General features: G+C 45.3%; 1 long non-coding RNA gene across 1 annotated transcript in view; it reads right to left on the bottom strand.

Annotated features, from left to right (window-relative positions):
* Positions 1-5,088: 5,088 nt before the first annotated feature.
* LOC146861335 (uncharacterized) overlaps positions 5,089-26,631 on the bottom strand; it is a 148,830-nt gene continuing 127,287 nt past the window's right edge. Inside the window, exon 4 of the long non-coding RNA XR_014979245.1 lies at positions 5,089-5,308. This is a non-coding gene — a long non-coding RNA (uncharacterized LOC146861335). The remainder of the gene's footprint in view (positions 5,309-26,631) is intronic.

The raw sequence follows: 26,631 nt of genomic DNA, 5'->3' as shown, positions 1-26,631 counted from the left end.
TGTCGTCACATCACTGAACAAGGGCATCACCGCTGCAGCTGTCGCATCGAGCAGAAGTATCTCGCATCGTCGGAGAAGAGTGTCGCCGCCAAGCCGCTGTCATTGCATCATGGAACAAGGGTGTCACCGCTGCAGCTGACGCATGTTGTCGAGACTTCTTGCAACATCGGAGAAGTGTGCCGCATCAAGAAGAAGACCACATCTTTATTTCTTTGCACCAAAATGTAATCGCATCACGGCATTGCTCGCCGCATCGCCCCGGAAGCGCAGTAAGGAATCAACGCATCACCATCTTTGCAACACTTTCGTTGCCCTGTGTGCCGCATCTAAAGGTACATTGACTCAAAGTGTTGCATTTTAAGATCTAAAAAGAATTAAGCCAATTCTACCATTTTATGTACAGTATTGTGGAATTTTGTCGTTTGTGGTCTTGTGTTAAATATATATCAATAATACTTATTTTTAATATACAACTGTGTGGTGTCCATCTGTAGTGTTGTCACTGGATTACTGTATGTGTTCACAAATGCTTTACACACTGCCTCTGAGATAAGCCTGTCTGCTCATGCCAAGCTACCAAGGGGGTGAGCAGGGGTTATTTTAGGAGTGTACCCCCTTACCCTGACTAGAGGCTAGGATCCCTATCTGTCAAAAGTGCCTACCTGTGCCAACAAGAGACCCCCAAATCTAACAGAGTGGATTCAGAGAGCGGTGTGTTTGCTGGGGAACGCAAACACCGCAATTTCTGTTGAAAGGAGGAAGAGTATCCTCCTTAAGATAGACCCTAAGTTGGCTGAGTTAGCAAACAATGAGGGTGGCTTGGAGGCCAATGGCATGTTTGGAGAGAACTTTAAAGAGATGAGCAAATATGTTGGAACATTTAGCTCACTCCAGAAATTCCCCGGCTGAGGTCAAGGAATTACAAGGACCTCTTTTTCTAGGGGTTTCAGGCCCTACAACTTTAATTACCAATCACAATCCGGTTACCAATCCGGAAACTTCTACCCTCAAAAGGAATGAGGAAATTCAAGAGGGAATAGAAGATCAAGAAGATCAGGTAAGGATAGACCCTATTGTTACCCATGTGAAGTTGGGCGGCAGACTTGTCCAATTTTATCAGAATTGGTGTATGATAACAGGGGACCCGTGGGTTCTACAGACAGTTTTGGGGTATCGCATAGATTTCGTAGACGATCCAGCTCAGAATTGGTGCCCTCCAATGATAAGATTCGATTCAGATCTAACAGAATTAGTGGAAAAAGAAGTAAGAGATTTAGAAATGAAAGGTGCTATTGTGGAATCACTGGATGTATGTGTGGGTTTCGTAAGCAATATTTTCCTAGTTGAAAAGAAAGGGAAAGGTATGAGACTCGTGATAAAAGTGAAACAACTGAATGATTGGGAGGAGTACCATCATTTCAAGATGGAAGGAATCCATATGCTGAGAGATGTTTTACAGACAGGAGATTGGATGACTCGCCTAGACATAAAGGACGCTTATTTAACTATCCCCATTTGGTCGAAACATCGGAGATGTCTAAGGTTCAGGTGGGGAGGAAAGTTATGGAAGTATATTTGTCTCCCGTTCGGGCTGACCTCGGCCCCGTGGTGTTTCACAAAAATGCTGCGTCCAGTGGTTGCTTTCTTGAGAGAGAGAGAGTGATACGTGTGATTATTTATTTAGACAATATTTTGATTATGATCAGGAGAGGACGAGAGTGGAAGATCACACGAGGTTAGCTGTAAGCCTTTTGGAGAGTCTTGGTTTTGTAGTAAACAGAGAAAAGTCTTGCTTGACTCCGAATCAGGAAATGCAGTTTTGGGGATTCATGATAGACATGATTCATGGTCACCTGAGGTTGCCTATGGACAAGATAAAGAGAATAAGGAAGGAAATTCGAAGAGTTTTGTCATTAGATGTGATTTCTTTGAGGATTATAGGTCTGCTGTCCTCAACTATTCAGGCTATTTTTCCAGGACCATTGAACTATCGTGCCCTACAAAGATTGAAGAGCACTCACTTAAGGCATGGTATGAAGTATTCTCAGGAGATTACACTTTCAGGGGAAGCAAGGTCAGAGCTCCATTGGTGGCTAAGAAATATGGAGGCATGAAATAGGAAAGTAATTTTCGGAGTAAATCCGGAATTGATTATAGAATCAGATGCGAGTTTAACTGGATGGGGAGCTCATTGTGGTGCTACTTTGACAGGTGGAATGTGGACTATAGAGGAAAGGTCTATGCACATAAACTGCTTGGAGTTGCTTGCAGGGTCTTTTGCAATAAAGAGCTTTACGAAAGACAAGGCAAGGTGTTCAGTCGTGTTGAGAATGGACAATGTCTCAGCTGTGAGGTATGTGAACAAGCTAGGGGGACCGAAATCAAGGGATTTGGTAGACCTGGCAAGATTGTTTTGGGACTATTGTTTGAACCAGAATATCTTGGTTCAAGCGGAATATATCCCAGGTCTGAAAAATGTGCACGCGGACTGGTGTTCGAGGAATCACATGGATTCCAGCCACTGGACTCTGCACAGGTCGGTGTTTTATAGGTTGATGGAGATGTGAGGTCCTTGTCATGTGGACCTGTTTGCCAACAAGTAGAATACTCAGCTGGTGAAGTTTTTTAGTTGGCGTCCGGATCCGGACGCTGCAGGGATAGATGCCTTCACACAGGATTGAAGGGGACTTCGTCCTTATGCCTTCCCTCCATTTGTCTTGATAACACAAGTAACCTTGTTAGCTCGCAAATGGAAGGAAACAGTGGTTTTGATAACTCCCCTTTGGAAGTCCCAAGTCTGGAATCCTATTCTTCTAGAAATGTCGATAGATTTTCCAGTCTTGCTTCCATCATTTCAAGACGTTCTGATGGGTCCATTGGGGGAACTCCACGATTTGGTGTTATCGGATCAGTTGAGACTGATGGCATGGAAAATTTCAGGGGAGTCTGGGAAATGCCTGGTCTTTTGGATGAAGATTCTAACCTTATTAGAGAATCCTGGGCTCCATGAACAAGGAAAATGTATAGATTGGCATGGGAGAAATGGTTACGCTGGTGTGTGCAGAGGGATTACGATCCTGTTTCAGTGGATGTAGTCATAATAGTTAATTATTTGGCTACCTTGTTTGCTTCAGGATTAGCTTACAGAACTATTAATCTACATAGATCAGCCATTGCTGCTGGTCATGTACTGGTTAATGGAGTTTCTGTTGGACAAAATGTTTTGGTTAAAAGAATAATGAAAAGTGTGATGGTTTCGAGGCCACCTGTGGATAGATATTCGTCCATTTGGGATGTTTCTAAAGTTTTGATGTATTTAGAAAGTTTGGGAAATAACTGTGGACTGAATTTGAGAATTTTAAGTGGTAAATTGACTATGTTATTGTGTTTGTTATCTTTTAGAAGAGTTTCGGATGTGAAGGCTTTAGATGTTGGTGCTAGGATTTTTTATCCTGAGGGAGTTTGTTTTTATCTATGCAGAAGAACGAAAACAAATTTGGAAAGCTTATTCTATCCTTATTTTGATGATCACAAGTGTTTATGTGTTGTACGTTGTTTAAAGGAATATGATAAGAGAACTTCAGGTGTTCATTCTCCTAATGAAAAGCAACTTTTAATATCCTATAGGAGACCACATAGAGCTGTTTCTAGTCCGACTTTGGCAAGGTGGGTGAAAGAAGTGAGGAGCAATGCTGGTGTTGATTTGAGCATGTTTGGTGCACATTTGGTGAGAGGTGCTTCCGCCTCAAAAGCTTATCTGCTGGGAGGTGCTTTGCATGGTATTTTGAGATGTGCTGATTGGTCTAATGACTCTGTTTTTAGAAAGTTTTATTTTAAACCTGTGATTAATGCAGCTTCTGGTTTGTTAGAGAAGCTTTGAACTTGCAAAATCTTAGCCTCCGGTCTTGTCATAAAATGTAGATTTTCATCAGCTTTGATGGACAGAAAATCTGGATTTTATTAAAGACACGGAGGCTAATATTATCCCACCTCTCTCCCTGCCCTTGTTGGTAATTGTTCTTTGTTCTTTTACAGCTCGTGGTCAACAATGAGACAGGAAGATGGATTTCTGTTAAAAGTGGATAATATTTTCTTCTGGATTATCAAGTTGATGATTCTAAAGACTTATGTTTGTATTTATTGCAGAGCACAAAAAAGAAGGAAGAGGTCTGCACGATCTGGTTCATTGTTAGTTTTTCATAGAACTTTGTTGTGTTCTATATTCTTTAAAGGTGCTGCTGTGGGCGCAATAAAGAAGATTGCATAATATTAGCCTCCGTGTCTTTAATAAAATCCAGATTTTCTGTCCATCAAAGCTGATGAAAATCTACATTTATATTGATATTGATATGTGCACTTATCCTTTTTTCCAGCCCTGTTGACGTCCAAGTGAGGACGAAACAAGTAGGCTGGCGATTGGATACTGTTATATTTTGGAGCGATGATTTTTCTTTGAATTAATAAATGGAATACTCATATGAAACAAGTTTGCCAATGGATTTGATTCTTGAAAGTAAAAATAATAATTGATTGGATACCACATCTGATACATCGACGCTCCTTTCCATTTGTAGAATTCATTTTTGAGAACTGGGTTTTTGGCGGCGGGACCTGATAGAGTGAAGCGCCATCTATATAGGACTTCGTGATTTGCAATATAAGACTTTGAATTGCTCACCAGTGCGCTTGGTTGTTGTGCCCCCGTCGCATTCAGGAAAGAGACAAATATGTGGGCTGTAGCCCCTGAGCATTTCACAAGGCTGTATACTCCTTTTGCGAACAGCTGCTGAACAAGATTTGCTTCCATGGAGAAGAATGCAGCAGGAGCCGCCACAAATTCAGGGCGATCAACGATGCACCTTAGGAAGATCAACAAGCAGGTAGGTCCCGGTCTCCTATCAGTTCTCAGAGCACTTTTTAGCAAAACATTTTCTAAGTCTCAAGTTTTGGATTTTGGCTACTTGGCACCTTTATTACTACTTCTAAAGGTCTGGGGAGGTACCTCTCGGAGGATCAGTACTCACTCAGGCTGGGTCCAGTTGTGGGTCCCTGAGGCTCCGATCAGGGGGCCAGCCAACTAGTCCTTGGAGTCACTCTGGTAGTCCAGGGTTCAAGAAGTGGAATATGGCTCAAGCAGCAGGGCAGGCCTCTGAGAGTTCAAGGCAGGCTTCAAGCAGCAGAACAGTCCATCCAGGTGCAGCAAAGCAGTCTTCTGAGAGTCCTTCCACAGGTCCAGAAAGTGATCTGAAGAGTGGGTCTAAGGGTCCCATTTTTATACCTGGTTCATACTTTGAAGTAGGAGAAGATTCTTTTTAAACAAAAAAATAATAATAATATTTATTAGTTTTCAATGTAAAACAATCACCCCAACCCCGACCCTTCCACCTACCCCCTCAGACGGGAAAAACTTAAATTCATTAAATAATCAAATACATTACATTGAATAATTTCATGATTATTTAAATACATATCCCAAAGAAATGTTGATACAATACAACTCAGCTAAAACAAATCCAGTGTGATTCCATCAGAGTCCTAAAGTGACACGTGCAAACTTCCACCCTTCTTTATAGAAGCCATGCCACACCCAGAAACAGCAAGGGGAGATGATAATATAAAATCTATCTTACTCACCCTGATCTTTAACCCACTCCAACAGGGGATCCCATATTCTCATACCTTTATGACGTGAGCGGCTCCCTTTCCGCTTATATATGGCTATTTCCAAACTATATATTGCTAAAAGCCTGGCCAACCATTGCTGATCAACTGGGGCTCCTGGGTCCAGCCAGGCTGAGGCGATACACAACCTTAAAACCACCAATGAGAAAGATCAGTTCATGCCCCTTCACCAACAGGTCTAACTTTGATATCCCTAACAAAATTACATCATTAGATAATATTACTTCTATTTTTAAAACCTCAGATACAAAATTTTATAGATCCTTAGTTAGGTTTTGCAAACCATTACACAACACGAAAATGTGAATAATATCTGCATTATACAGAGAACAGCATGGGCAGAGTGCTCCCTTTCCAGTCCGCCATTTTGCTATCTTGTCGGGTGTATAGTGTAAAAAGAAGCAGGTCTTATAAAACTGTGCTTGTAACCTAGCTGACATTAAAATAGATTGAGACAGATTATACGTGTACATTAATGTATTATCGGAACCCCCCACTTTCATCTGCCATTTTTGAGAACATTTCTCCAAATCATCAGGCATGGCTAAATTCAGGCGACCATGGATCCCCACAAGAGAAATTACTTTAGCTTGTATTATTCTCTCTATGGTTTCCACTCTCAAACTTAGCCCATCCACCTCCTTTCCATAGAAGAAAATCCCTAATTTGAAGAAATTTAAAAAAGTCCCTCCAATTAAGATTGTATTCCTTTTTCATCTCATCAAAGGAGCGGAACCCTGAGGGGGAGAAAAAGCAGCCAATCTGGTCAATTCCCATCTTTATCCATTACTCCATATAGTAATCTCCGAATATCTCAGGTAGATTGGGAGAATTAAATATGGGTGTATAAAAAGATAGTCTACCAATTCCTAAAATTGTACGTATAGCACTCCACACCTTAAACACACTAAAAGAGATTTAACGCAGACTTTTCAATAATAGCGGTCATGTAATTGTTGCCACAAACATCCTCAAGCCTCTCTCCCCAACATGAGTTCAAATGGAGATGAAACCTGGTCTGTTTGTATATTATCACAATTCGCCTTCAACAACACGTAGCTATAAATCAGTGTGGAAGCCCAATAATCTAAGTTCAATTTTGGGAGAGCCAATTCGCCTCTCTCTCTTGATAGAGAGAGAAACCTAAGGGCTCGTCGAGTTCAAGAATAAGCCCGTATAAACTGGGAAAATATATTTTCCATAATTTTGAACCATTGGGGAGTAAAGCATGTAGCCCTGAAAAGGTATCACGTTTTCAGAAAAAAGAGCTACTTTATCACATTACACCTACCGCCTATGGATAGATGTAAATTGTTTATCCTTGTTAGATCTTTTTTGTTTTTTTCCACGAAGGGCTCCATGTTGTCTATAACCACACTTTTTAGTTTTGTAGACAAACTAATACCAAGATATATGGCTTTTTCAAATACTCGGCTATCAGTCATCTTAACCTGATCATTAGGAACTATCTGTGCCTTATCTCTATTCAGAGCATAACCGGAAATACGCCCAAAGTGGTCAGCCTCCTCCTCAATTGTCCCTATGACAGAGCTTGGATCAAGTGTTACAAGAGCAATGTCGTCCGCATTGGCCAATGATTTGGTTGCCCAATTTTGCGACCATGTTGCCGGAATTTGATTATTACTTTCTAACCTATGGATAAATGGATCAATAAAAACCACAAATAAAAGAGGCGAACAGGGACATCCCTGCCTGGTTCAACAAGAGATTAACATTTTTTCAAAGTGAGTACCATCCACCATCACCGCCGCCGTAGTTTCCACATATAGGGTTTTAACTGCTTGGATAAAGACATGCCCGATACCAACTCTAGACATTGCAGTCCATAGGTATTGCTAGGAGACCCTATGGAAGGCTTTCTCTGCATTCAATAGGATAACAGCCATAGGGTTTTCTGCAACATTGGAAACATCAAAGAGTGATATAACTCTCCGAATATGATCTATTGTGGACCTCCCGGTAATGAACCGGTGTTAGTGCACTGAAATAATCTTGTGAATTATTGGTGAGAGTCGCATAGCCAACATCTTTGAATACAATTTTCGAGTCCCCATTTATCAGGGTAAACCGGGCAGTAGGAACCCAATTTGAGAGCAGATTTATTCTTTTTTTTTTTTTTAACCACAATTTTAGCTGAGGACCATGAGTCAGGAGGTCGTCCACCTTTAAAAATATATAAAAATAATTAATTCACGATTCCACTCAACTGAGGGGAAAAGGTGAGATAAAATTTGGTCGGGATGCCATCTGTACCAGCTGCTTTCCCCTTCGCTAGGCTATTTATGGACAATAAAATCTCAATCCACTGTGGAGAGTTGTGTCATTTTCCTGATACTCTTTAGAGAATTCTGAATATGGAGCTGAGTCAAGATATTCCATAATATCACTCTGTTCCATCCCCGTACTAGCCATATATAGGGTTTGGTAATGCCTCCTAAATGCTGCCCTAATCAGGTCTGGGTCGGTAATCTGACCTAAAACCGTATCGTTAATTTCACAGATTAGGTTAGATGTTATTTTTTGCCTAGTCCGTACTGCCAGATGATGACCGATCTGTTCCCTGAACTCATATGCCACTTCTTTTTGAGTTGTTAATTTGCTCATGACCTTGTCCACCAAGATGTCAACCATAGCAGTTTGGGGGGGGGGGGTGGGGGGGGGGGGTGGCTAACTGCCAATTAAAATGGGGGCAGCCTGAGAAAGCTCCAGCTGGCCGCCACCAAAGTCTCCCATATATCCATACAATTATCCAGAACACACTGCCAGTAAGAGGTTTGCGGTACCCGAACTAACAGCGCTCAGTCTACAGGGAGTTCCCGGGAGTGAAGGTGCAGTGGCGGCCTAGTAGAGACTCCAGCACAGCGCGCGGACGTGACAGGACGGAGTCGGCTGGAAGAGAAGAGACGTCGGCTGGGACCTTGCTCCGAGTCCGCGGCCTGGTGGGCCTCGCATTGGGACATTGGAGGACTGGTGCCGGCTACCCCAGGGAGTGAAACCGGATGGTATGGTACAGGATTGAGGGCCCCCGAGAGGTGAGGAGTTTGCCGGGGCCTGAGGCAAGTGCAACGCCCTGAGAGCAGCGGGGGAGATTGATGCAGGAGGAGGTCCGTATATAAGACTCGGGTGGCAGGGTGGGAGCGAGGCCACATCGTTTGCACCTGCTCTCCCCCCTGGCCGTCCCCTTAATAATCGGGAGATGCGGGCCCCCCTCCTCCTCGATGGAACACTGAATTCGGACAGGCATTGCTGAGAGGGCGGCCGGCAGACTAAAGTGGTGCCTGAACCTGAGATGTGGCAGTGGATGCGGGGCCCATTGTGTTGTGACTAATTACTGGGCATCTGGAGCGCACTGGGTTGCCCGTCCGCTTTCCCTCCCCAGTCATTTCATGCAAAGAGCTGGCGAAGGGTGGTGTGGCATTGCAAACGCCATTGTGGCCAAATAAGCTGTTAACCGCCAAGGAGTGGGTGCCTAGCGCCACAACGGAAGCCGGGTGTGGTGTGGTGGGCATGGAGACTTGGAGAGGCCCCGACAGGCCACGGTTGGCTGTTTCACACCTGGTAGGCGGCGGGCTCCTGTCTTACCTTCCCACCCGCCTTTCCCCCTCTCGCTAACGATTTGCGAAGGTGCTCCAGAATGACTACAAAGGGACACCGGACGGCCCTCCAAAGGAAAATAGATAAGTATGCCCAACCGAGAGCGGAAGCCCACACCGGGGAGGGAGACACCAGCACTCCCCCAGCCAAACGCAAAGTACAAAAAAAGATGACTCCCCATCCCTTAACGATATTATGGCCGCTATACAAAAGGTGCGAACCACTCTGGAGAATAAGATAGACACGGTCTCCGTGGAGGTGAACTTGATAAGCACGGATCTGCAAAAGGAGCATGTGGGTGTCATCAGTGGCGGCGAGGAGGGCGGTCTCGGTGCTGTGGTTGCTGCGAAATCCGGACTAGGATGAGCCGAGGATGGCGTTCTCTTCGATGAAGGTGGTCAGCTGTGCGTTAATGAATCTCTCGGTGACTTTGGCTGTGATGGGAAGGAGATGGGCCGGTAGTTTTTCAGGTCTGTCGGGTCGGCTGAGGGTTTCTTGAGGAAGGGCTGGACTTTTGCCCGCTTCCAGTCGTCGGGGAAGATGCTGGATTTTAGGGAGGCGTTGATGGTTCGGCCTAGTTCGGGAGCTATGGCGGCGGCGGCTCTGTGGTAGATGTGCTCCTGAGTGAGTGTTCTTTATGTTCTTGGTGGTGTCTTCAGTGGTAGCAGGTTTCCAGGTGGTGATGGTCAGCCGGTTGTCAGTGGTGGAGAGGGGGGTGGTGTCAGGAGTCTGTTCGCTGAAGTGGTTGTTGAGGGCCTTGATTTTCAGGTGGAAGTAGGAGCTAAGCTTGTTGCAGAGGTCCTGGCATGGAGTGACGCCCGTGGCTTCGCTGGGCGGTTTGGTGAACTGCTGTATGACGTACAAGAGTTCTTTTGCGCTACTTGAGTTGGAGTGGATTTTGTTCTTGATAAAGGTCCTCTTGGTGGTTCTTATGCGCTGGTGGTATTCATTCATGGTGTTCCTGTAGTTGTTCAGGTCTTCGGTTATTTTCTTGTTCTGCCAGAGTTTCTCGAGGCGTCTGCAGGAGCGCCTGGCTTCTTGGAGGTCGGTGGTGAACCAGGTGGCCTTCAGGGGGCGTTGATTGACGGGGTGGCGGAGGGGTGCAAGCTTGTCAGCGCAGCTGGAGATCCAGCAGTTTAGTTCTTTGGCTGCGGAGTTGGCGTTGGCCGCGGCAGAGGGGGGGTCGTGGAATAGGGTGGTGTTGAGGTGTTCCTCTGTGATCTTGCTCCAGTTCCTTTGGGGCGGACGTGAGTGGGTTTGGGTGTGATGGGGGTGTTGAAGGTGAAGTGTATGCAGTGGTGGTCTGTCCAGAGGGGCTGCGTGGTGTGGCTGAAGTGGATGTTTATCCCTCCTGTGAAGATGGGGTCAAGGGTGTGTCTGGCTCTGTGGTTGGGGGTGGTGATGAACTGCTTCAGTCCAAGGTTTGCGAGGTTGGCAAGGAGGGTGGTGGAGTCGTGGTCATTGCGGTTTTCGAGGTGTTAGTTCAAATCTCCGATGAGTATGTAGTCCGTGGAGGCGATGGCGTGGGGTGCGATGAGGTCGGTAATGGTGGTGGTGGAAGAAGCGCGAGGCCGGGGGGGGGGGGGGGGGGGTCTGTAGACGAGGGTCCCACGAAGCATGGTTTTGGGGCTGGTTTGGATCTGGAAGTGGAGGTGCTGTGTGTTGGAGAGGGTGTCACTAGTGCTGGATGTGGAGAGTCGGAGGGATCTCTTGTGTGCGATGGCGAGTCCTCCTGGGCCATAGGGGCGGTCTTTTCTTTGGATCTTGTCTCCGTCAGGGATGGCGGTAGCGATGTCGGGGGCAGAGCTGGCGTTGGTAAATGTTTCCATGAAGAAGGTGACGTCTGGCAAGAGGGTGTCAAGCAGGTCCCAGATCTCCGTGGTAGGTCTGTGGAGGGAGCGTACATTGAGGAGTATGCACGTCAGGGCGTCGGTGGTGCGGGCGTCTGTCGTGGGTTCAGCGGTAGTGGGGGGGCTGTTGATGGTTAAGGATTGTCAGCAGTGTTGGCAGGAGAACTGGCCGTGGGTGGTGTTCAGCATCGATCTGTGGCGAGGTGGTCCCTGGCGATGGCCGCGGCAGAGTCATGGACGGGCGCAGACGGGCTTGCCTTTAGCGTGCTTTTGGCGGGCCTTCGGCAGCAGCCGCCATTAAGTAGGGGAGCAGGGAGGGAAGCGCAGCTGGGAGGTGGGAAACCGGTGGGGGGGGCTGCAGAGGCAGCAGCGGCAGGAAGGGCACAGGGCAGAAAATGGGCACAAAAAAGACAGAGAGAGAGACACAGAGGAATAAAATACAAATCAGAAGACAGAGAGGATGCAGAAAACCGGCATCAGGAGATAGACAAAAGAGAATGGCACAAGGACAGACACGGGCAGAGGAGAGAAAGAAAACCAGAAAGGTGGCACAAAGACAGACACAGACAACAGCGGCCAGCAGAAGAGCAAGGCTCTCCCACTGGGCCACGAGGGATGAGGCGCAGGCAGGAGCCTGCGGGTGGAGGAAGGCCTCAACACCTACCTGAGCAGCAGCAGCGCCCAGATCAACAGAACAACAGTGATGGCATTTGACAGTGGATCTGCCTGGAGAGAAAAGGTCTCTGACCAGGACTACCAGATCTAAAATGCAAGAAGTAACGGATCAATATATATCTGTAAACACTGGCACAGTAGTCTAGGCCTGCATATTCTGGGAGGTTTACAAAGCAGTGATCAGGGGTCATGGCATCTCTAATATCAGGTGAAAAAAAGCATAATCGTACACAATTAGACAAGATAGAATGAAACATCCTGGCTCTAGAGGCACGCTTAATCAGTAATAAGGAGATGGGGGTAATGCACCACTTGGCTTTAAAAGAAGCGGGGTTTAAGTCAATAGCCGAAGACGCAGCAAAAGCCAGATATCAGGCGATGCAACAAAACCTTTATGAGGTGGGACACAGAGCAGGCAAATTGCTGGAGTTGTTGGAAAAAAAAAATCGGAGGCTTCTAGATGGGTACAGAAAGTGCAGAAAAGGGATGGAATCACTGCTCGGGGTGGGAGTCAAATTGCTGATGCGTTTGCAGACTATTATGAACATCTCTATGCATTGGACTCCGGCACCACAGTCATTGCCTTGTGGGAATTACTGGCTACACTTCAATTGCCGCGTCTGGGGCCAGAGGAAAGGTAATTATTAGAGCAAGACTTGGCAGAGTCTGAAATAGCTAAAGCAATCAGAGATCTCAGATCGGGTAAAGCCGGCGGTCCCAATGGGCTACCAATTGAATTATACAAAATCACATCTACCAAAGTGACACCCCTGTTGCATAAAATGTGTAGTAAAAGCTATAATACTGGGACACTCCCTAGAGACCAGCGAATACCTAATATCGCGGTGATTCCAAAGTCGGGTAAGCCCTCTAACGACTGTGGCTCATATAGGCCAATTTCTCTTTTGAATACTGAATCTAAAATCCTGGCTAAGCTTTTGGCTAATCGACTGCTCCCAGTGATACATTCTCTGGTCCACCCTGACCAATCAGGCTTTATGTCAAGACGTAACACAGCTCTTTTACCTGGGATAATTGGCAGAGGTGCGTCCACTGAGGAGGATGCGCTGGTGGTGTCGCTGGACGCACGTATGGCGTTTTGATATGTCAGAATGACACATTTTGTACGCAGTATTGGACAAAACCGGGCATCAGGCCAAACTTTTCAAACTGGATTTGACTCTTGTATGCGGAACCCCTGGCACAGGTTTCAGTAAATGGGAATGTGTCTACAGTGTTTGGACTTCGGAGGGAGACATGGCAGGACATGGCAGGGATGCCCGCGGTGACCCCTGTTGGTTCTAGAACGCCTGGCGACCTGGATTCAGGAAGATCCTACGATCCGGTGGTTACCATGGATCCCAGATTGGGCGAATAACATTTCTTTGTATGCGGATGATATTCTTATGTATGTATGTAGTAAATCCAAAGGTCACAATCCACAGGATGCTCCAATATTATTTTTTTTTAACAACACTTTTTATTGGTCAAGAAGGCAAAGGCTGCAGGTCCCTGTATACCCAGGGGATCTGCCACATAATAGCTAGCAACAGCTCTTGACAGTTCATCAGATAAAGGAACAATGGAGAGCTATTCATACATCAACAATCAAAAAAAAAAACCTCCCTTCCCATCCCCCAACCCCCCCCACCCCCGGACCGCGCCACCGCCAGACACCACCAGAACCATCCCAGTACAATTAGAGCACAGCACCACGCTTGACCTTCAAATAGGCCCCAAATCTCCATCCGCAGGAACCGGTGCAAAGAAAATGCCCCTATAATCAGCCCACCGGTTCCAGATCTTGAAGTGTTTCCGAGGACACCCTCGCGCCCTAAAGATCGGCAGCTCCAGGCCCATATTGAAATCAAGGCCTTGTTTCCAAACATTAAGAGAGGGAGCTGCCGGGGCCTTCCACGCCCGAGCCAGATCCCGCTTGGCCGTCGGATGCTCCAATATTTTTGAGCAGTTCCGTAAGTATTCGGGGTACACAATAAACTGGGGCAAATCAGCGATATATGTCCTAGCAGGAAGTCGGCCTATACTCCCCAGTGGATGCCAACTCCAAATAGATACAAAGGGTTCAATATTCGGGTATATACATCACTAAAGACCACATGAGCTTTTATGAGCAAAATGTGGCCCCTTCGTTACACTGCCTAAAGTGTGATATCCAGCATTGGCGATCGCTACCATTATCCCTTTTAGGTAAAGCAGCACTTTTTAAAATGATAGCTTTGCCTAAATACCTTTATGTGCTCCACAATACACCTTACCCATTGCCTTTGCTGTATTTTTAGCAAATAGATGCAGCAGTACGACAGCTGCTGTGGGATGGGGGAGCGCCCCGAATCTTGTTAACAAAACTGACCAGGGGATGGTACGATGGTGGTGTAGCACTTCCCTCGCTCAGACAGCCCAGCTCACAGTCATCAACCACTGGGTATATAAAACCCAGAGTGAGCCCGCGTACCGGATGGACCGTCACAATATGCAACCAGGAGGATATCTTAGGGCACTATATGGGGGGGGGATTGTGTCAGATTCCTTCCGACTCCCCGACCTCGACTACGCTCCGGGTCTGACAGGAAGATACAAAGGCACTGAGTTGGGAGGGTAGAATTACCTTGATGACTCCCCTGTGGGACTCAAGGAGGTTAGGCCAGTTGGAGCGCCGGGCGAGTTTTGGTGGGTGGGACATGATTGGGATCTCGAAGATGGGCAACCTTTGGGAGGCAGGGGACATCAAGACCTTCCCGGCTTCACAGAAAGAATATCAGATGCCACAATCTGAAACTTTTAGATACCTCCAAATCACACACGCACTAAGGCCAACAATATCCAAGGGGACTGTATTGCCAGAGGCCTCCCCACATGAGGACAGGCTGCTAGATGGCTATCTCGCCACAAAAGTGATATCAGAAAACTCCTCAAGACCTGGCTCTTTGATCAGTAGCAGCGCCCCCCCCCCCCAGCGCCTTAAGACCCTCACGGGTCTGTAGTGCGCTTTACAAGTGTCTTGATTGATGGATTGATTGATAGCAGTGGTTTACCGTAAACTTATAAACAATCTTCCAGACCCTTGACCCTACGGAACAAGTGGGAGGAAGACCTGGGTGTTTTAGATGACGAGGAGTGGGTAGAAGCCAAGGCCTCACCCAGAGAGGTGGCCATACTCATGCTCTGCATTCGTAGCTTTAAACACCACTTCACTCTATTGTGCGCGCACTATTATTTGTTTGTCTTTTTCATTCTTCCACACTCGCTTCTTGCTCTCTGTTATTGGTGCATATTGTTGTATGCGCTACATGTGTAATCTACCCATTGGTGACCTTCTCTCCTCGAGATGAATCTTCTTTTAGATCTCCACCGGTGTTTTGTATGTACACTTTACTGTAATTTACTAGGCAACTCTCCCCCCCCCCCCCCTTTTTTTTTGTTCTCTCGTAGAATAGGTCTATCAAGGGCTTTCACTGTCAGTTGGGTGTTGTGTGATGCCACTACACTATTTCAAGATGTTTATATTTAGTTTCTCACATCATGATTGTATTGCATTATAATATTTCCAGCCCTGAAGAGTCACAGGCATTGACCTGTTGACGAAACACGTGTCGGCTGGCGTTGTTGTTTTTCTCACGAATATCTCTTACATAAACTGCTTTAATGGAACCACCGGTGTCGACTTCCAGATATTTTTTCATTATTGTATTAACTGTTTATCTATTACGTGTGCCCAGTTTTTTTTTATATTTATACTGTTTAGGGCCTTTGGCTCAAACTCTTTCAGAGGTTTGGGGTCCACCTCTGCACTGGTGGCACCGTGAAGCATCAGTTCTCCATTTCTATTTCACACTAATTTGGTAATCTGCTTGAGCGCCATCGTCTTTGCTTTCTCTGAAACCCCTCGCTGAAACTATACTCTTGCGTGTCAGACTTATACAGCTCAAGATTCTTAACAGGGCCTATTATGCGTGTACCACATAGGTGAAAATGAGGATACTCACCTCCCCATTCTGCCCAAGGGGGTGTGGATGGGAGGGTACCTTCTTCCACCTACTGTGGGAGTGCCCACAACACCAACATTATTGGGCAGCAATACTGACGACTATTAGGGACGTTTATAATGTAGAGGAAGATAAGTCACCAAGATGGTGTCTGTTAAACATTTGGGGAGACTCTGACCTTACAAATACTGAACGCCTATGGGTAACATTGGGGGTTATGATTGCAAAACGTAATATCGCAAAGAAATGGAGAGCAGTGGATACTCCGACACTGAAGGAGTGGAAAATAGATCTAGATTGGTGTATGCAGGCGGAAAGGATGATGTATGAACTCAGGGGATGCCCACAAAACTGGACAAAGATTTGGGGAAGTGGAACAGTTATCAGGGAATGCTGTGTAGCCCAATTTCCAGACAAGGTCAAGAGCAAGAAACAATATAACTGAATGGTGTACAGGGACTTAGGTGGGGGTGTTCTCTTGGAGTTCATCATCTATTATAACAATATTGATGGCAATTTATCGGTCTGTTTGAGAATTGTCGGTCTATCGAGATATGTATCCTTTGAAGAGATGGCATGTTGTTACTTTAATAATCTATAAATAAAACGTATAAAAAAACCAACAATAGCGGTTTTGGCAATCGCCACCCATCGTTGCTCTATCTCTGAAACCCTCCTCCCGTGAACAGCCCTCATTAAACCCTCCTTGGCCACCACTAAGTCATCCTGTAAATGCTACATTGTTTGCTTATCACGTTTGCTATAATACAGGGAATATCTCAGTGTTTTCCCAACGGATGCCAGCTTTAAGGGCATCCCATACCATCTCAATTGATGTACTGCCCAAATTATCAACCAAAAACATAGGGATCCATTGCCTCATGTGTGTACAATATTCTTCATTTACTAACAGCGTTCTCTCGCAGGTTCATAATCTTGATTTAGTGTTAGATTTATCCACCTCTAAGTCAAGGGCTAGCGGGTTATTGTCAGAAAAAACCTGTGGTAGCTTCTCTATGTGGCATTTTGAAATTAATGTATTAGACACCAACATGTAATCAAGTCTAGCGTAAGTCATATGCAGATTGGAAAAATAAGTAAATCCTAAATCGTTTGATTTTAACAGAGGCCAGCAGTCAATCAGGCCATGAACCTGACACAAATTCTTCAATGCTTGAAACACCTTTGGCTTCTGACTCGTATACACCCACCCATCCTCCAGGGACCAATCACAAGGTAAATTAATATTACAGTCCCCACATAAAATAAGTGGGAGTGGCCATTGGGCAAGTTTACTAGAAATGGTATCAAGGACACAAGGGTCATCACTGTTACTCCCATATAGTGTACAAAGTGTCAGTTTCTCTCCCACACTTAATTGGCACTCTGTGATAACCCACCGGCTATACTTGTCCGAACATGATCGTGGAAATTGAATCCCACTTCCTTTGGTCAGAATGGCTACACCCCTAACCCTGTCCCCCTGCGTTGTTGCACTAATTAGCCTATACCCCAATGATTTTAATAGATGCAATTGTGACTGCTCAAATGCGTTCCCTGCATACAAATAATATTTACTCCAAAAATTTGTAGCCCAGTCGCAACCTTCTGTCTTTTCTTGACATCGTTGAGTCCACAAATGTTAATAGTGGCCACTCTAATTCTACCCATACCTATTTATAAGACCTGACTCTGGAGCCACACAACTACACAACCATCCCACCAAAAAAAAAAACAGATCACGAAAAGTGAAAACAAACACAATTAAACACTTTCTTTTTTTCACCTGTTCGGGGGTCCCTTCCCTCCACCCTCTCCCTCCCACCCACCACCACCACTTTAGGCAACCAGCCTCAACCATGAGCATGCGTGATAACGTTTGAACCACTCCTCCTCTCCCACCACCTCTCTCCCCCCCTTTGTTTTTCCACCTCAAATAATCAGTAGCATATACAATCTCCCCATAAAGCACAATTTCAACGTAAGGCCAACACAAATTCAAACTTATTTTTTAACCCCAAAGGCCCCCACTAGAACATCATCCAGAAGCTTCTGGGCTTGAATTTCAGATGTGAAACTGAAATTCTGACCATAATAAACTGCTTTCAGCCTTGCAGAGTTTTGTAAAAATACTACTGCTCCTGCAGACTGAAGAGGGGATATAAGCTATCTAAGCCTCCATCTCCTCTCCACAGTGGCATGTGCAAAATCTGTTCTAGAGAAGAATGAAAACCCCTCAAAGCTTCTTTTGGCATGAGGTCTGGCTACATCATAAACTGCCTGACACAACAAAAAATTACCAAAATAAACCAATACAGCGCAAGGGCGTGCAGGCTCACTGGATGCCTGCCTTGACAGTGACAAAGGAAATCGATGGACACTTTGGACCTCATTGTCCCAATCCCAGGAGGATAGTTCGGGGAGGGAACCCTTCTGCATATTGATTACATATTTCCTTATGTCACTACCCTCAGGGCTCTTGGGACATCAAGAAGCTTTAAATTGTTACGCCGCTGGCGGTTTTCATAATCCTCTAGTTTCCACATAACATCTTTTAGAGTACCCTCCTGTAATGTGGTCTGAGCTTTGAGTGTTTCAACTTCATTTTCAAGTGCTTCTGTTCGTGTTTCGACCATGTTTAGTTTCCCCGAAATATCAGTGCAAATTTTCCCTAACTTCCGTATGGACCCTTGGGGCTTTTTCGAAGCCAGCCATGCCTGTCGAATATCGGATTTGACATCCTCCCCAAATGATCACAGGGATTATAGAATTAAAGCTAGCAAAGGTTCAGCCTATTTTCCATCGTTTGATGACTCCGCATCCCCCACTGAGTTCTCAGTTGAAAGCTTCTCCATTTCTTTTGCTGTCTCTGGGGGGAGCAATTGTGTAGCTGAGTAGTCCCATCCCAATTCCTCAGCCGTCTCTTTACCATAGGTCTCCATACCACCCAGGCTCTTCTTGTGGACTTTTCTCCCGGATCCCCGTTTAGGCGTCTTGGGAATGACAACCTTCGCTGCTGTTGCTTGAGGGGGAAGCCCCACCATCTCTTATTACAGATAGACTTGTATCAGACACCTCTGAATCTTCAGTCAAGGAAAAATGTTTTTCCAAAGAACCTGGGGACAAACATCCTGCCTCAGTGGTTTTCCTTCTAATGTCACCCCCCCAGATGTGCAGGATCTGCCCCCACTTGCTACATCTGGTGTCAAAAAACAATCTTATTGATTGGTCTGTCAAGAAGCATGGGGGAAAGCAGGGGTCGCTGGTTGTTTCCACCACCAAACTGGTATGTAGGGGTGCCTCTAAGACAGTAATGTCACTATTTGCTGTCCAGGGGCTCACACTTTTAGCAGAGATGTTCTCAGACTCCTTCCATTGGTCTTTGAATGTAACAGAAGCAGTAAGAACCGAATCGTCCATTTTCCCATTACTGCACTTTTGTAGACTTTCCTGCCCATCCTTTTCTTTTTTCCCCTCAGTCTTTTGGGGTGAGAAATTGCTTAGATTGGAAGGTTGTCGCCCCAATAACACCCCAGATGGCGGCATATATCGTGAAGCTGTTTTTGTATGTAGATCGCTTTTGTCCCCAATCGGCTTATCCCCCTTACCGGTATGAGCTTCTGCTTTTTTGCCACCTTGTTTTCTGTCAATACCTTTGTGTCTTAAGTTAGAGATAGCAGGGGGCACCGACCGAGATTTCCCCTTGCCACGGTTAGCCATCTTATCTGGCCCTCCAATCGGTCTGTTTTTCTGAGAGCAATCACTGTCCGCAAACTGGTATTCAGACAAAATATCGAGTTGGAAATGTTTACTTACACAAATATCGAGTTGGAAATATCGTGACACAGAAATATTGACAGCAAGAATATCGTGGTCAAGAATATCAAAGTTAAGGTAAGAAATATCATGTAAAACAAGCATTTCCAATGCAATAGGTCTTGCATTTGCAAAATTTAGAGTTGTTGGCATTGTAAATTTTACACATATATATCTATACATATAAATATATATAGATATATATATATATATATATATATATATATATATATATATATATATATATATATGTATTATCTACTGGCGGTCGCCAGTAGATAGTTATAGTTAGGACAGAGTTCCCATAGGAAATCTGAAAATTCTATTTTGAATAACTTTGGCGCCGGTTGACTTATCTTCGTGAAATTTTCAAAACGAATGGGGCGCTCCGCTCAGCTACTACCCTGAAAGTCTCGGGGTGATTCGTCAAGCATGGGCTGAGAAAAAAGGGGGGTCCCAAAATGCATTTTCCCCATGCATTTTCCCATAGAACCTTTAGTCGAAGGTACAGCCCGAACGGCAGAACAGAATTACTTGAAATTTGGCAAAGAGGTAGTCCTCAGGTCAGGCATGTGCCTTTTGCTTAAATGGTGTAAATCCGTTCAGTAGTTCCTGAGAAAATCAAAAGTAAAATCACATATATATCTGGGCGGAGCCTAACCACACATCTCATCGTGAGATCTGATTGGCGGTCAGCACTTCATCCAACAAGTGTTGGCAGCCATCTTGGGACCAATATACATGATAGCACCTCATTAAAAAGCATTGCAGTTAATAGAAGGTTTTAAGACTTTAGTTACATTATAAATCATTTGTTGATGGTACCATACTCATTTTAGGAATTGTGGTGTGTTCTAGGGGTGATTTTACCATGTGAAAAAGCCTTCTGCTGTGATATCATGAATCATGTTTGAGAGAAAACTATTTTCTCATGCTTTTCCCACAGAGGTTTGGAAGGTGATCTATAAGCTAACTGAGAGCATATTTTCTGTAAATTCACATTATCTTTCTCAGTCATGTGAGAATGAAGTCTGACATTCTCAGTAAAACATGTACATCCAAAAAGGGCAGAGACTGTCAGTTGATTCCTTTGCGTTCTACTGCAGCTTCCCAGAGTGTTCTAAAGAACAACTAGAGCGCTAACAGTCCTACTTATGACAAACGTATGGCACACCTGAAGCCATCTTGGTTGGAATAAAGTGGTAATTCTTAAAACATTTAATTTTAAAAGGAACACAATGAGGGGATTCATTTTGCCATAGAAAGTATGATTAGTGCTGCAGAAAGAAAAATTAGGGCACATTTTGACTTCTCAAATCCTCTTCTATGTCATAAAAAAATTCTGACATGCAGACTGAAACGTGCACTTTGAATACCAGCAGCAGACTTCCCTGGTGAGCAGTAGCTTTACTACAGTGATCTAATGAGCAACTAGAGTGCTAACATTCAGAATTTATGGCAAATGTGTGACACATCTGAATGCCTTCTTGATGGAACCAAGTAAAAAACTGAAAGTATTTCCTACTGAGGAGACTGCAGTAAATGAGGAAATTAGGAAACTTCATAACAAATAAATCTCCCAAGATGGCCACCAGAGACAAAAGAGCCCAAATGTAGCCCAAATATCACCCAGATGTAGCCCAAGTATAGCCCAATGACAGAATGTCCCAGAATGTTCTAACGAACAACTAGAGCGCTAACAGTCTTACTTGTGACAAAAGTATGGCACACCTGAAGCCATCTTGATTGGAATAAAGTGGTAACACTTAAAACATTTAATATAAAAAGGAACACAATGAGGGGGTTCATTTTGCCATAGAAATTATGATTAGTGCTGAAGAAAGAAAAATTAGGGCACATTTTGACTTCTCAAATACTCTTCTATTTCATAAACAAATTCTGACATGCAGACTGAAACAGGCACTTTGAATATCAGCAGCAGACTTCCCTGGTGAGCAGTAGTTTTACTACAGTGATCTAATGAGCAACTAGAGTGCTAACATGGCAAATGTGTGACACATCTGAATGCCTTCTTGATGGAAACAAAATAAAAAACTGAAAGTATTCCCACTGAGGAGACTGCAGTAAATGAGGAAATTGGGAAACTTCATAACAAATAAATATCCCAAGATGGCCACCAGAGACAAAAGAGCCCAAATGTAGCCCAAATATCACCCAGATGTAGCCCAAGTATAGCCTAATGACAGAATGTCCCAGAGTGTTCTTAAGAACAACTAGAGCGCTTACTGTCTTACTTATGACAAAAGTATGGCACACCTGAAGCCATCTTGATTGGAATAAACTGGTAACACTTAAAACATTTAATATAAAAAGGAACACAATGAGGGGGTTCATTTTGCCATAGAAATTATGATTAGTGCTGAAGAAAGAAAAATTAGGGCACATTTTGAGTGACTTCTCAAATCCTCTTCTATTTCATAAAAAAATTCTGATATGCAGACTGAAACATGCACTTTTAATACCAGCAGCAGACTTCCGTGGTGAGCAGTAGCTTTACTACAGTGATCTAATGAGCAACTAGAGTGCTAACATTCAGAATTTATGGCAAACGTGTGACATATCTGAATACCTTCTTGATGGAATCAAAGTAAAAAACTGAAAGCATTTCCTACTGAGGAGACTGCAGTAAATGAGGAAATTAGGAAGCTTCATAACAAATAAATCCCCCAAGATGGCCACCAGACACAAAAGAGCCTAAATGCAGCACAAATATCACCCAGATGTAGCCCACATGTAGCCCAATGACAGAAGTGTTCAAAACACTTATTTTTTGTGTATTTGCAGTTTTATATAGTGCAGACTTGTCAGGTATTGGAATGCTTTACATGAGCATTGGTTACATCACACAAGATCAAATTCATTTTGGTTGTAGACATGGGGAGATTAAGTGATTTGACCACAATCACAGAATGTTGAGCTGAAGCAGAAACTCCAACCTGGTTCCCCAGTTGCAAAGTCTGCAGCTCTGGAAGAAACACCACATCCTCTCGCCAAGGTGCAACATTTAATCAAGTGGTCAACTGGATAAAAAAACATAAAGATTACAAATAATTTAAAAGTTCTTTGTCGCTATTTGAAAACTCAGAAAATATGTCCTCATTTTAGTTTTTTAGAGCACTAACCATAATTTTGATGCAAATAAGACTCTCTCATATATGTAATTTCGAAAGGAAATACTCTAGGTATTACAGTTTTGATTACATCAAGATGACGTCAGGCGTTCCACACTTTTGTAATAAATATAGAATGTTAGCAATCTAGTTGTTCATTGGGATACTGTTGAGATGCAGAGGCCAGGGGCACGGACTCTGAAAATTGAAGGCAGATAGGAGAGTGCAGAAGCAACAATTTGACCACACTGGGCAGGCAGGAAGGGCAGTGGCAGCACAACAGACTATGGAGGGCAGTGGAAAGGGGGGCAGGGGCAACAAACCAACAATACAGGACTGGCAAGAGAGGCTGTGGCAATATAATAGACCATTGTGGGCAGAAGGAAGAGGCAGTGGTAGTACAACCATACATGCCAACAGACCCGTTTCAGCCAGGAAACGTCCAATGTTTTTAAGCTCAAATGGGCTTTATTTGATCTGTCTCCTGTCTACAATCTTCTCTTTTTCAATGTAACTCAAAGGGGAAAATCAATACCCCAGTTTTTTTTCAAAATCTCCCTCTTACCAAGTTCAAAATGTTCGCAAGTATGGTAAATTGAATCATGGTAGGCAGGAGGAATTGGGGTAGGGACATGGACTCGGATAACAGAGAACAGGAGGAACATGGAGAGGTGCACCAAACTGACCCTACAGGGCAGGCATCAGGGTTTGCAGCAGCACAATACACCACACAGCGCATGCGGGACGGGAGTGCAGCACAACAATCCATAGAAAGCAATAGGGAGGGGACAGGACCATGCACATGGACAACAGAGAACAGATGGGAAAGAGGCAATGGTAGCTAGCTGACCATAATGGACAGACAGGAGAGAAAGCTGCAGCATAACAGACCATAAAGGGCAGGAGGGACGGATCAGGGGCATTACAATGGAACAGACAAGCCAGGAGGGAGGGAATAGGGGGTCTGCACATGGAAACAGAGGGCTGGGGGCAAGGTGGCAGGGCAGGAGCAGCAAGATGACCATGGAGGTCAGGCAGGATGGGCACTAGAAACAAGACACACCATAGAGAGCAACAATGAGACTATGGTGGCATACACACAGACCATGGAGGGAAGGTGGGAGGGGGTCAGGGGCAGCTAGCTGACCACACAGGGAAGGTGGGAGGGGCCATGGCAGCACAGAAGACCATGCATGGCAAGTGGGAGGGTTAGTGGCAGCACAATGGCTATGATGGGCAAGAAGGAGGGTGCACAAAGGACCATGGAGGATAGAAGGGAGGGTCAGGACCTGGGCACAGACAAGAGAGTTCAGGGGAAGGGGCCTCACAACAGACCGCGTGGGGCAGGCAGGAGGAGCAGCTGCAGCACAACAGATCAGGGAGGGCAGAAGGGTGTGGCAGTAAAATGGACCATGGAGGACAGGAGGAAGGGGATAGGGGCATGGCATGTGGACAGGCAGGGTGGAGGTGGCAGGGACAGGTTACAGTCATCTGACAATGCTAGGCAGGTGGGAGGGGAGTGGCAGCTTAACAGAACACTCAGAGTAGATAGGAGTGGCAGGTCCATGGAACATAGTGGGCAAAAAGGATGGAGCAGGGGCATGCACAAAGACATCGGAGGGCAGGGGGAAGGAGAATAGGGGCAGCAAGCTAAGCACAGAGGCTAAGCAGGAGGTCAATGATGGGCCATAGAATTGGGCAATGGAGGGCAGGAGGAGTGGACTGATACATCATGCTAAATGGAGGGCAGTGGCAGCACATCAGACCATGCATGGCAGGAGGGAGGAGGCTAGTCCATGGATTCAGACAACAGAGGATAGGGAGGAGGTGGATGGGGCAGCAAGCTAACTGTTCAGAGAAGGTGGGTATTAGGAACTTTATTGTTTTTAAAATGTGTGTCTTGCGAACTACTTAAAATATGAACAAGTATGCAGCATAATCTCACTTTTATTCAGGAAGAAGAGGACGTTTGTGACTGTGACTCCGGGCTCACTTGGCAGAAACACCCCATGACCCTCCACCCCATCGCAAAATGTAATGCCCGTGAAAAGGGTAGGTGGACGCATTGTTATATAGAACATAGTCCTGAGAGCACGATTGAAAATGAAAACTAGATGTAGAATATGGTATAAACTATGCACCAAAAAGTGTGATATAAGATGAACCGGGGCGTGAAATATAATATGGAATACATTGTGCGCAATGACAGATTCATTGGAGAGCGCGAGATAGCACAGGCACTAGCGCGTGCTATGCGATATGCGCCTTGGAGTGTAATATGCACAGGGCAGTGTTGTGTAACATTACTAGTCTCTAAAGTTGTAATATAAAATATGTGCTGGGGAGTGTAACGTTGCATATGCACTGTGACAAAGATATGGATCCCAGATTGTAATATGTATGGCATAGCGCTGTGCGTTATAACATACACATCGAGGAAGGCACGTTAGATGGGGCAATATAACCCTTGCGAAGGCAAGTGTGGCATGACATATTCAAGGGGTGGTGTTACAGTGCACATGGGCTAGAGAGTGTCATAGCATACGCACTAGCTGGTGGAATACAACACAGAGGTGTGAGGCAATCGGCGGGCACTGGTGGGTGTAAGACAGCATTGGGCTCAGCCAGGAGCACGCTGTGACTCTCAAGTGAGGTTCGTCTCCTTTCCAGAGAGTAAAATAAAAAGTATTACACATCCGGCGGTGGATGTGTTTTTTATTAATCGTGAGGGGGGTTTCTTGCATAGTTTGGTCGAATTTTTGTCGAATCCCTTTTGAATGGCTTGGTGTGCGTGTATATTAAATGTGCCCGTCAATAGCTACCCATGTTGGTATAAATAAACGACAAGGGTGTCTACTTGGAGAGTACCCATCGGCGGGGGCGCCGGGATTAGGCACGGTAGGGCGTCAGACACATCAGAGCTTCACTAGCGGTGCAAATACATTCCATGTGGATTCATTCTATGCATAGTCGCCTTTTAATGAATATCACGCAAATCGTCATGGTGATAGGTACATACGGTTTGTCCAGCATGTCCTAGGCGTTTCTATAAATATATATTTTTTTTAAATAATAAAAAACAAAGGCCGGCCCCGGGGGATGGGGTCCCCAGAGCCATAAGTGGCCTGAGGGGGGGGCAACGCAGCCCCCTCCTAAAGAATTTAAATTAAAAAAAGGCCATGTCCCGGGGGTTGGGGTCCCCTGGGCCGATTAAGGCCTTGGGAGGGCCAAATTATTTTTTTTCAACAAAAATAATTAGGGTGCAGGCCCTGGGGGATGGGGTCTCCAGGGCCAGTAAATTAGAAAAAGAAGGGGGGGGCCACACAGCCCTCCGTCTTAAAAAAATAAAATAAATAAAAAACCGGCATCGCGCTCTGTAAACGCGCCCCCTGGCCAGTTGTAAGTTGGGGAATTAATTCCCCTTCAATACTGAGGGTCCCTGAGGGCCAACTAGCCCAACAGGTATCTCCAGTGTGTGCCAGGGAGCTGCGTTGCAGGCAGGTGTTCTGAGGCCATGCCCCTTTTTACACCTCTATGCAATGCAGCTCTGTGGCGCTTACTGGTGGTACCTAGTGGGCTAGTTTGACCCTAGGGATCCTTAGGATTCAAGGGGACTTAATCTCTCAACTTAGAACGGCCACAGGGCGCGTTTACACAGTGGAGAAGGGAGGGGACGGGGCCTGAGGTGACGTGTGCAAACACGCCCTGTGGCGCGTTTTAAGTTGGGGAAATAATTCCCTTTCGATCCTGAGGGACCCTGGGGGCCAACTAGCCCACAAAGTGCTTCCAGTAAGTGCCACTGCTCTGCGTTGCAGAGAGGTGGTGCAGGCCGTGCCCCTTTTTACACCTCTCTGCAAT

The sequence above is a fragment of the Triturus cristatus genome, chromosome 3_1, assembly GCF_964204655.1.
Source record: "Triturus cristatus chromosome 3_1, aTriCri1.1, whole genome shotgun sequence".
Lineage (NCBI taxonomy): Eukaryota > Metazoa > Chordata > Amphibia > Caudata > Salamandridae > Triturus > Triturus cristatus.
The sequence above is the reverse complement of the archived record's forward strand: the minus strand, read 5'-3'. Positions and strand labels throughout refer to the sequence as shown.